Source organism: Salvelinus namaycush, unplaced genomic scaffold (assembly GCF_016432855.1).
Source record: "Salvelinus namaycush isolate Seneca unplaced genomic scaffold, SaNama_1.0 Scaffold1356, whole genome shotgun sequence".
Classification (NCBI taxonomy): Eukaryota; Metazoa; Chordata; class Actinopteri; order Salmoniformes; family Salmonidae; genus Salvelinus; species Salvelinus namaycush.
The window spans coordinates 20,001-32,500 of record NW_024058071.1 but is presented as its reverse complement, the minus strand read 5'-3'; positions in this window follow the sequence as shown (position 1 = coordinate 32,500).

Sequence of the window (12,500 nt, the reverse complement as noted above, 5' to 3'; positions counted from 1 at the left end):
AGCAGCAGAGCAGACAGTGCAGCCAGGCGGGCGCTAGGCGGTCGAGAGGAGGCAGGCCGGTGACTGTTGTGCCTAAATAAAGCCTTGGTTCCTGGAGAATAGTCTACTCTAGTAACCCACTGACAAGACCAGCTGTCTGTCTGTCTGTCTGTCTGTCAGTCTACTCTAGTAACCCACTGACAAGACCAGCTGTCTGTCTGTCTGTCTGTCTACTCTAGTAACCCAATAACAAGACCAGCTGTCTGTCTGTCTGTCTGTCTGTCTGTCTGTCTGTCTGTGTCTGTCTGTCTGTCTGTCTACCTGTCTGTCTGTCTGTCTGCCTACAGATTCCTTCTGCACCACATGTCGTAGACTCTCTAATAAAACTATTCTGGCCAATAATCACCCAGCAACAGTCATATAACCTATAGCATGACACCCTATTTACCTAAATAGTACACTACTATAGACCAGTGCCCTATTCCCTATATAGTGTACTACTTTAGACAAGGGCCCTAATCCCTATATAGTGTAGTACTTTAAACAGACAGGCAGACAGTGGTAGATAAGGCTAGTCTAGCTAGACTAACCGTGTGACTTGGTTCATGAGAACAATTAACCGGCATTATCTTGTGTTGACATAACTCCATCAATACAGGTTGTACACACACACACACACACACACACACACACACACGCACACACACGCACACACAGGCACACACAGGCACACACGCACACAGGCACACACACACGCACAGACGCACACACACAGACATACGCACACAGACACACACACAGACACACACACACAGGTCATATGTAACCCCAGCGGTGTAGTGTGAAGACACCAGAAGAGGTGAATGGTGTTTAACTGTTACAGAGGAATCTCTAGTTAATGGTTCATTAAAGGTTTCAACACACAGAGGAAGATGAGGGGCTTTTACTGACCCGCCCTGACACATGTTTAGAGGTTTAGTCTGCCCTCACTGTGGAGGAAGTCTCTTAGAACGGGGCTAGCCATGGCTGCCCTCACTGTGGAGGAAGTCTCTTAGAACGGTGCTAGTCATGGCTGCCCTCACTGTGGAGGAAGTCTCTTAGAACGGGGCTAGTCATGGCTGCCCTCACTGTGGAGGAAGTCTCTTAGAACGGGGCTAGTCATGGCTGCCCTCACTGTGGAGGAAGTCTCTTAGAACGGGGCTAGTCATGGCTGCCCTCACTGTGGAGGAAGTCTCTTAGAACGGGGCTAGTCATGGCTGCCCTCACTGTGGAGGAAGTCTCTTAGAACGGGGCTAGTCATGGCTGCCCTCACTGTGGAGGAAGTCTCTTAGAACGGGGCTAGCCATGGCTGCCCTCACTGTGGAGGAAGTCTCTTAGAACGGGGCTAGTCATGGCTGCCCTCACTGTGGAGGAAGTCTCTTAGAACGGGGCTAGTCATGGCTGCCCTTACTGTGAAGGAAGTCTCTTAGAACGGGGCTAGTCATGGCTGCCCTCACTGTGGAGGAAGTCTCTTAGAACGGGGCTAGCCATGGCTGCCCTCACTGTGGAGGAAGTCTCTTAGAACGGGGCTAGCCATGGCTGCCATCACTGTGGAGGAAGTCTCTTAGAACGGGGCTAGCCATGGCTGCCCTCACTGTGGAGGACGTCTCTTAGAACGGGGCTAGTCATGGCTGCCCTCACTGTGGAGGAAGTCTCTTAGAACGGGGCTAGCCATGGCTGCCCTCACTGTGGAGGAAGTCTCTTAGAACCGGGCTAGCCATGGCTGCCCTCACTGTGGAGGAAGTCTCTTAGAACGGGGCTAGTCATGGCTGCCATCACTGTGGAGGAAGTCTCTTAGAACGGGGCTAGCCATGGCTGCCCTCACTGTGGAGGAAGTCTCTTAGAACGGGGCTAGTCATGGCTGCCCTCACTGTGGAGGAAGTCTCTTAGAACGGGGCTAGTCATGGCTGCCCTCACTGTGGAGGAAGTCTCTTAGAACGGGGCTAGTCATGGCTGCCCTCACTGTGGAGGAAGTCTCTTAGAACGGGGCTAGTCATGGCTGCCCTCACTGTGGAGGAAGTCTCTTAGAACGGGGCTAGTCATGGCTGCCCTCACTGTGGAGGAAGTCTCTTAGAACGGGGCTAGTCATGGCTGCCCTCACTGTGGAGGAAGTCTCTTAGAACGTGGCTAGTCATGGCTGCCCTCACTGTGGAGGAAGTCTCTTAGAACGGGGCTAGTCATGGCTGCCCTCACTGTGGAGAAAGTCTCTTAGAACGTGGCTAGTCATGGCTGCCCTCACTGTGGAGGAAGTCTCTTAGAACAGGGCTAGTCATGGCTGCCATCACTGTGGAGGAAGTCTCTTAGAACGGGGCTAGTCATGGCTGCCCTCACTGTGGAGGAAGTCTCTTAGAACGGGGCTAGCCATGGCTGCCATCACTGTGGAGGAAGTCTCTTAGAACGGGGCTAGTCATGGCTGCCCTCACTGTGGAGGAAGTCTCTTAGAACAGGGCTAGCCATGGCTGCCATCACTGTGGAGGAAGTCTCTTAGAACGGGGCTAGTCATGGCTGCCCTCACTGTGGAGGAAGTCTCTTAGAACGGGGCTAGCCATGGCTGCCATCACTGTGGAGGTGTGGCTAGCCGTGGGAGTTCTCGTTGTGTATTCATGTGTGTACAAAACTGTGCATTGCCTTTATCTGTGTCTACACGCATACTGTTCTGTGTGTGAGTGAGTTATTATCAGATTGTTATGTCTGTGTGTGTGTGTGTGTGTGTGTGTGTGTGTGTGTGTGTGTGTGTGTGTGTGTGTGTGTGTGTGTGTGTGTGTGTGTGTGTGTGTGTGTGTACAGGGGGCACAGTGATATGTTCCCAGGCTGACTGAGTTACAACAGGCTAGAAAACAACACTCCCCGCTGCGCTGCTTGTGTCTCCTTCCTCCCAGGTGTCCCTGCACCCCCTGGCTACCCTCCCTCTGTCACAGGAAGAGGGGGAGAATGGCTACCCTCCTTGCCCTCTGTCACAGGAAGAGGGGGAGAATGGCTACCCTCCTTGCCCTCTGTCACAGGAAGAGGGGGAGAATAGCTACCCTCCTTGCCCTCTGTCACAGGAAGAGGGGGGGAATGGTTACCCTCCTTGCCCTCTGTCACAGGAAGAGGGGGGGAATGGCTACCCTCCTTGCCCTCTGTCACAGGAAGAGGGGGAGAATGGCTACCCTCCTTGCCCTCTGTCACAGGAAGAGGGGGAGAATGGCTACCCTCCTTGCCCTCTGCCACAGGAAGAGGGGGAGAATGGCTACCCTCCTTGCCCTCTGTCACAGGAAGAGGGGGAGAATGGCTACCCTCCTTGCCCTCTGTCACAGGAAGAGGGGGAGAATGGCTACCCTCCTTGCCCTCTGTCACAGGAAGAGGGGGAGAATGGCTACCCTCCTTGCCCTCTGTCACAGGAAGAGGGGGAGAATGGCTACCCTCCTTGCCCTCTGCCACAGAGGGGGAGGAAGAGGAGGAGAAGGGGGAGGAAGAGAAGGGGGAGAGAGAGAGAACAGGGGTGGCTCTCTTTATCTGCCTCTAATCTCTTTGATGCCGTCTAGGGATTTCAGCACAATTTAATTAGGTTGTTATTCAGGCAGGAGATGTCTCTGCCTCCGGTGTCGGCTGTTATCCTATAGAGTTTGGAGAAAGTACAGGCCCTCTCTTAACGTCTATGAAAAGGTCTAATTTCATACACCATTCATTCTCCTATTATTACCATATTCAAAAATGTTGTCATTACCGTATAGGGTTTAGAGAGGCAGAGGGTGATGTCATTACCGTATAGGGTTTAGAGGGTGATGTCATTACCGTATAGGGTTTAGAGAGGCAGAGGGTGATGTCATTACCGTATAGGGTTTAGAGGGTGATGTCATTACCGTATAGGGTTTAGAGGGCGAGGTCATTACCGTATAGGGTTTAGAGAGGCAGAGGGTGATGTCATTACCGTATAGGGATTAGAGAGGCAGAAGGTGATGTCATTACCGTATAGGGTTTAGAGAGGCAGAGGGTGAGGTCATTACCATATAGGGTTTAGAGAGACAGAGGGTGATGTCATTACCGTATAGGGTTTAGAGGGCGAGGTCATTACCGTATAGGGTTTAGAGAGGCAGAGGGTGAGGTCATTACCATATAGGGTTTGGAGAGGCAGAGGGTGATGTCATTACCGTATAGGGTTTAGAGAGGCAGAGGGTGATGCCATTGCCATATAGGGTTTAGAGAGACAGAGGGTGATGTCATTACCGTATAGGGTTTAGAGAGACAGAGGGTGATGTCATTACCGTATAGGGATTAGAGAGGCAGAGGGTGAGGTCATTACCGTATAGGGGTTTAGAGAGGCAGAGGGTGATGTCATTACCGTATAGGGTTTGGAGAGGCAGAGGGTGATGTCATTACCGTATAGGGTTTAGAGAGGCAGAGGGTGATGTCATTACCGTATAGGGTTTAGAGAGAGAGGGTGAGGTCATTACCGTATAGGGTTTAGAGAGGCAGAGGGTGAGGTCATTACCGTATAGGGTTTAGAGAGGGTGAGGTCATTACCGTATAGGGTTTAGAGAGGGTGAGGTCATTACCGTATAGGGTTTAGAGAGGGTGAGGTCATTACCATATAGGGTTTAGAGAGGCAGAGGGTGAGGTCATTACCGTATAGGGTTTAGAGAGGCAGAGGGTGATGTCATTACCGTATAGGGTTGGGAGAGGCAGAGGGTGAGGTCATTACCATATAGGGTTTAGAGAGGCAGAGGGTGATGTCATTACCGTATAGGGTTTAGAGAGGGTGAGGTCATTACCGTATAGGGTTTAGAGAGGCAGAGGGTGATGTCATTACCGTATAGGGGTTAGAGAGACAGAGGGTGAGGTCATTACCATATAGGGTTTAGAGGGACAGAGGGTGATGTCATTACCGTATAGGGTTTAGAGAGGCAGAGGGTGAGGTCATTACCGTATAAGGTTTAGAGAGACAGAGGGTGATGTCATTACCGTATAGGGTTTAGAGGGACAGAGGGTGATGTCATTACCGTATAGGGTTTAGAGAGGCAGAGGGTGATGTCATTACCGTATAGGGTTTAGAGAGGCAGAGGGTGAGGTCATTACCGTATAGGGTTTAGAGAGACAGAGGGTGATGTCATTACCGTATAGGGTTTAGAGAGGCAGAGGGTGAGGTCATTACCGTATAGGGTTTAGAGAGGCAGAGGGTGATGTCATTACCGTATAGGGTTTAGAGAGACAGAGGGTGATGTCATTACCGTATAGGGTTGGGAGAGGGTGAGGTCATTACCGTATAGGGTTTAGAGAGGCAGAGGGTGATGTCATTACCGTATAGAGTTACATCGACTCTAAATATGACCGGCAAGATATATGTGTTAAAAAATTCAGCGACTCCACGAATGTCCTCAAGAGAATCTGACAGTGATTTGGTGGTCCCCAGAACGCACACACATACAGACACACAGACACGCAGTCACACAGACACACACACAGACACACACAGTCACACAGACACACACAGTCAGACAGACACAGTCACACAGACACACAGTCACAGACACAGAGACACACCGTCACAGACACACAGACACACCGTCACAGACACACAGTCACAGACACACAGACACCCAGTCACAGACACCCAGTCACAGACACCCAGTCACAGACACCCAGTCACAGACACACATACACACAGTCACAGACACACATACACACAGTCACAGACACACAGTCACACAGTCACACAGAGACACAGTCACACAGACACACAGTCACTCATACAGACACACAGACACAGTCACACAGACACACGGTCACACAGACACACAGTCACACAGACACACAGTCACACAGACACAGACCTGTCTTTTTCTCTCCTATTCTCCCAGTGTGTTTATCATGTAGGAGTCCTGATGCCATTGTAGAGGCTGTCCAGAGTCCTCCAACTCTCTCTCCTTCTCCACGCTTCACAAAATAACACTGGCAAGCCCCTCCGCTTCCCCTCTACTATCTGTCTGATTTCTGTGGTTGCATTATATGAATATCCCATAGTTCCCCTGTCTGATTTCTGTGGTTGCATTATATGAATGTCCCATAGTACATTCTTTACTGTCATGTTGGAATAAATCTAATGTTATTTGTCACATGCACCGAATACAACAGGTGTAGTAGACCTCACAGTGAATGGCTTACTTACAAGCCCTTAACCAACGATGCAGTTCAAGAAATAGAGTTAAGAAAATATTTACTAAATAAAATAAAGTAAAAAATATATAATCAATCAAAAAGTAACACAGCAGATTTACATAAAAATAACGAGGATGTCATGTTGGAATAAACCTGTCATGTTGGAATAAACCTGTCATGTTGGAATAAGCCTGTCATGTTGGAATAAGCCTGTCATGTTGGAATAAGCCTGTCATGTTGGAATAAGCCTGTCATGTTGGAATAAGCCTGTCATGTCATAATAAACTTGTCATGTTGGAATAAGCCTGTCATGTCATAATAAACTTGTCATGTTGGAATAAGCCTGTCATGTTGGAATAAGCCTGTCATGTTGGAATAAGCCTGTCATGTTGGAATAAGCCTGTCATGTCATAATAAACTTGTCATGTTGGAATAAGCCTGTCATGTCATAATAAACTTGTCATGTTGGAATAAGCCTGTCATGTTGGAATAAGCCTGTCATGTTGGAATAAGCCTGTCATGTCATAATAAACTTGTCATGTCGGAATAAGCCTGTCATGTCATAATAAGCCTGCCATGTCGGAATAAGCCTGTCATGTTGGAATAAGCCTGTCATGTTGGAATAAGCCTGTCATGTCATAATAAACTTGTCATGTTGGAATAAGCCTGTCATGTCATAATAAACTTGTTATGTTGGAATAAGCCTGTCATGTTGGAATAAGCCTGTCATGTTGGAATAAGCCTGTCATGTTGGAATAAGCCTGTCATGTCATAATACACTTGTCATGTCGGAATAAGCCTGTCATGTCATAATAAGCCTGCCATGTCGGAATAAGCCTGTCATGTTGGAATAAGCCTGTCATGTTGGAATAAGCCTGTCATGTCATAATAAACTTGTCATGTTGGAATAAGCCTGTCATGTCATAATAAACTTGTCATGTTGGAATAAGCCTGTCATGTTGGAATAAGCCTGTCATGTTGGAATAAGCCTGTCATGTCATAATACACTTGTCATGTTGGAATAAGCCTGTCATGTTGGAATAAGCCTGTCATGTCATAATAAACTTGTCATGTTGGAATAAGCCTGTCATGTCATAATAAACTTGTCATGTTGGAATAAGCCTGTCATGTTGGAATAAGCCTGTCATGTTGGAATAAGCCTGTCATGTCATAATAAACTTGTCATGTTGGAATAAGCCTGTCATGTCATAATAAACTTGTCATGTTGGAATAAGCCTGTCATGTTGGAATAAGCCTGTCATGTTGGAATAAACCTGTCATGTTGGAATAAGCCTGTCATGTCATAATAAACTTGTCATGTCATAATAAACTTGTCATGTTGGAATAAGCCTGTCATGTTGGAATAAGCCTGTCATGTTGGAATAAGCCTGTCATGTCGGAATAAGCCTATCATGTTGGAATAAGCCTGTCATGTTGGAATAAGCCTGTCATGTCATAATAAACTTGTCATGTTGGAATAAGCCTGTCATGTCGGAATAAGCCTGTCATGTTGGAATAAGCCTGTCATGTTGGAATAAGCCTGTCATGTCATAATAAACTTGTCATGTTGGAATAAGCCTGTCATGTCATAATAAACTTGTCATGTTGGAATAAGCCTGTCATGTTGGAATAAGCCTGTCATGTTGGAATAAGCCTGTCATGTCATAATAAACTTGTCATGTCATAATACACTTGTCATGTTGGAATAAGCCTGTCATGTTGGAATAAGCCTGTCATGTCATAATAAACTTGTCATGTTGGAATAAGCCTGTCATGTTGGAATAAGCCTGTCATGTTGGAATAAACTTGTCATGTTGGAATATGCCTGTCATGTCATAATAAACTTGTCATGTTGGAATAAGCCTGTCATGTCATAATAAACTTGTCATGTTGGAATAAGCCTGTCATGTCATAATAAACTTGTCATGTTGGAATAAGCCTGTCATGTTGGAATAAGCCTGTCATGTTGGAATAAGCCTGTCATGTTGGAATAAGCCTGTCATGTCATAATAAACTTGTCATGTCATAATAAACTTGTCATGTTGGAATAAGCCTGTCATGTTGGAATAAGCCTGTCATGTTGGAATAAGCCTGTCATGTCGGAATAAGCCTGTCATGTTGGAATAAGCCTGTCATGTTGGAATAAGCCTGTCATGTCATAATAAACTTGTCATGTTGGAATAAGCCTGTCATGTCATAATAAACTTGTCATGTTGGAATAAGCCTGTCATGTCATAATAAACTTGTCATGTTGGAATAAGCCTGTCATCTCGGAATAAGCCTGTCATGTTGGAATAAGCCTGTCATGTTGGAATAAGCCTGTCATGTTGGAATAAGCCTGTCATGTTGGAATAAGCCTGTCATTTCATAATACACTTGTCATGTTGGAATAAGCATGTCATGTCATAATACACTTGTCATGTTGGAATAAGCCTGTCATGTTGGAATAAGCCTGTCATGTCATAATACACTTGTCATGTTGGAATAAGCCTGTCATGTCATAATAAACTTGTCATGTTGGAATAAGCCTGTAATGTTGGAATAAGCCTGTCATGTTGGAATAAGCCTGTCATGTTGGAATAAACCTGGCATGTTGGAATAAGCCTGTCATGTCATAATACACTTGTCATGTCGGAATAAGCCTGTCATGTTGGAATAAGCCTGTCATGTTGAAATAAACCTGGCATGTTGGAATAAGCCTGTCATGTCATGTTGGAATAAGCCTGTCATGTCGGAATAAGCCTGTCATGTCAGAATAAACTTGTCATGTTGGAATAAGCCTGTCATGTCATAATAAACTTGTCATGTTGGAATAAGCCTGTCATCTCAGAATAAACTTGTCATGTTGGAATAAGCCTGTCATGTTGGAATAAGCCTGTCATGTCGGAATAAGCCTGTCATGTCGGAATAAGCCTGTCATGTCGGAATAAGCCTGTCATGTTGGAATAAGCCTGCCATGTCGGAATAAGCCTGTCATGTCGGAATAAGCCTGTCATGTCGGAATAAGCCTGTCATGTCGGAATAAGCCTGTCATGTTGGAATAAGCCTGTCATGTCATAATAAACTTGTCATGTTGGAATAAGCCTGTCATCTCGGAATAAACTTGTCATGTTGGAATAAGCCTGTCATGTCGGAATAAACTTGTCATGTTGGAATAAGCCTGTCATGTCATAATAAACTTGTCATGTTGGAATAAGCCTGTCATGTTGGAATAAGCCTGTCATGTTGGAATAAGCCTGTCATGTCATAATAAACTTGTCATGTTGGAATAAGCCTGTCATGTCATAATAAACTTGTCATGTCATAATACACTTGTCATGTTGGAATAAGCCTGTCATGTTGGAATAAGCCTGTCATGTCATAATAAACTTGTCATGTTGGAATAAGCCTGTCATGTCATAATAAACTTGTCATGTTGGAATAAGCCTGTCATGTTGGAATAAGCCTGTCATGTTGGAATAAACTTGTCATGTTGGAATAAGCCTGTCATGTCATAATAAACTTGTCATGTTGGAATAAGCCTGTCATGTCATAATAAACTTGTCATGTTGGAATAAGCCTGTCATGTTGGAATAAGCCTGTCATGTTGGAATAAACCTGTCATGTTGGAATAAGCCTGTCATGTCATAATAAACTTGTCATGTCATAATAAACTTGTCATGTTGGAATAAGCCTGTCATGTTGGAATAAGCCTGTCATGTTGGAATAAGCCTGTCATGTCAGAATAAGCCTGTCATGTTGGAATAAGCCTGTCATGTTGGAATAAGCCTGTCATGTCATAATAAACTTGTCATGTTGGAATAAGCCTGTCATGTCATAATAAACTTGTCATGTTGGAATAAGCCTGTCATGTCATAATAAACTTGTCATGTTGGAATAAGCCTGTCATCTCGGAATAAACTTGTCATGTTGGAATAAGCCTGTCATGTTGGAATAAGCCTGTCATGTTGGAATAAGCCTGTCATGTTGGAATAAGCCTGTCATTTCATAATACACTTGTCATGTTGGAATAAGCATGTCATGTCATAATACACTTGTCATGTTGGAATAAGTCTGTCATGTTGGAATAAGCCTGTCATGTCATAATACACTTGTCATGTTGGAATAAGCCTGTCATGTCATAATAAACTTGTCATGTTGGAATAAGCCTGTCATGTCATAATACACTTGTCATGTCGGAATAAGCCTGTCATGTTGGAATAAGCCTGTCATGTTGAAATAAACCTGGCATGTTGGAATAAGCCTGTCATGTCATGTTGGAATAAGCCTGTCATGTCGGAATAAGCCTGTCATGTCAGAATAAACTTGTCATGTTGGAATAAGCCTGTCATGTCATAATAAACTTGTCATGTTGGAATAAGCCTGTCATCTCAGAATAAACTTGTCATGTTGGAATAAGCCTGTCATGTTGGAATAAGCCTGTCATGTCGGAATAAGCTTGTCATGTCGGAATAAGCCTGTCATGTCGGAATAAGCCTGTCATGTTGGAATAAGCCTGCCATGTCGGAATAAGCCTGTCATGTCGGAATAAGCCTGTCATGTCGGAATAAGCCTGTCATGTCGGAATAAGCCTGTCATGTCGGAATAAGCCTGTCATGTTGGAATAAGCCTGTCATGTCATAATAAACTTGTCATGTTGGAATAAGCCTGTCATCTCGGAATAAACTTGTCATGTTGGAATAAGCCTGTCATGTCGGAATAAACTTGTCATGTTGGAATAAGCCTGTCCTGTCATGTTGGAATAAGCCTGTCATGTTGGAATAAGCCTGTCATGTCGGAATAAACATGTCATTTTGGAATAAACCTGTCATGTCGGAATAAACCTGTGATGTTGGAATAAGCCTGTCATGTCAGAATAAACTTGTCATGTTGGAATAAGCATGTCATGTCATAATAAACTTGTCATGTTGGAATAAGCCTGTCATCTCGGAATAAACTTGTCATGTTGGAATAAGCCTGTCATGTTGGAATAAGCCTGTCATGTTGGAATAAGCCTGTCATGTCGGAATAAGCCTGTCATGTCGGAATAAGCCTGTCATGTTGGAATAAGCCTGTCATGTCGGAATAAGCCTGTCATGTCGGAATAAACTTGTCATGTTGGAATAAGCCTGTCATGTCGAAATAAGCCTGTCATGTTGGAATAAGCCTGTCATGTTGGAATAAGCCTGTCATGTCGGAATAAGCCTGTCATGTCGGAATAAGCCTGTCATGTCGGAATAAGCCTGTCATGTTGGAATAAGCCTGTCATGTCAGAATAAACGTGTCATGTTGGAATAAGCCTGTCATGTCATAATAAACTTGTCATGTTGGAATAAGCCTGTCATCTCGGAATAAACGTGTCATGTTGGAATAAGCCTGTCATGTCGGAATAAACTTGTCATGTTGGAATAAGCCTGTCATGTCGGAATAAACACATAGGACACATAGATTTAGGTTAGTATGTATTTCTTAATTTAAGGACCATTGGTAAGGACTCATCCTTTAGTCAACCATTTAAGGATCCTTGGTAAGGACTCATCCTTTAGTCAACCATTTAAGGACCCTTGGTAAGGACTCATCCTTTAGTCAACCATTTAAGGACCCTTGGTAAGGACTCATCCTTTGGTCAACCATTTAAGGACCATTGGTAAGGACTCATCCTTTAGTCAACCATTTAAGGACCCTTGGAAAGGACTCATCCTTTAGTCAAACATTTAAGGACCCTTGGTAAGGACTCATCCTTTGGTCAACCATTTAAGGACCCTTGGTAAGGACTCATCCTTTAGTCAACCATTTAATGATCCTTGGTGAGGACTCATCCTTTAGTCAACCATTTAAGGACCCTTGGTAAGGACTCATCCTTTAGTCAACCATTTAAGGACCCTTGGTAAGGACTCATCCTTTAGTCAACCATTTAAGGACCCTTGGTAAGGACTCATCCTTTAGTCAACCATTTAAGGACCCTTGGTAAGGACTCATCCTTTGGTCAACCATTTAAGGACCATTGGTAAGGACTCATCCTTTAGTCAACCATTTAAGGACCCTTGGTAAGGACTCATCCTTTAGTCAACCATTTAAGGACCCTTGGTAAGGACTCATCCTTTGGTCAACCATTTAAGGACCATTGGTAAGGACTCATCCTTTAGTCAACCATTTAAGGACCCTTGGTAAGGACTCATCCTTTGGTCAACCATTTAAGGACCATTGGTAAGGACTCATCCTTTAGTCAACCATTTAAGGACCCTTGGAAAGGACTCATCCTTTAGTCAAACATTTAAGGACCCTTGGTAAGGACTCATCCTTTGGTCAACCATTTAAGGACCCTTGGTAAGGACTCATCCTTTAGTCAACCATTTAATGATCCTTGG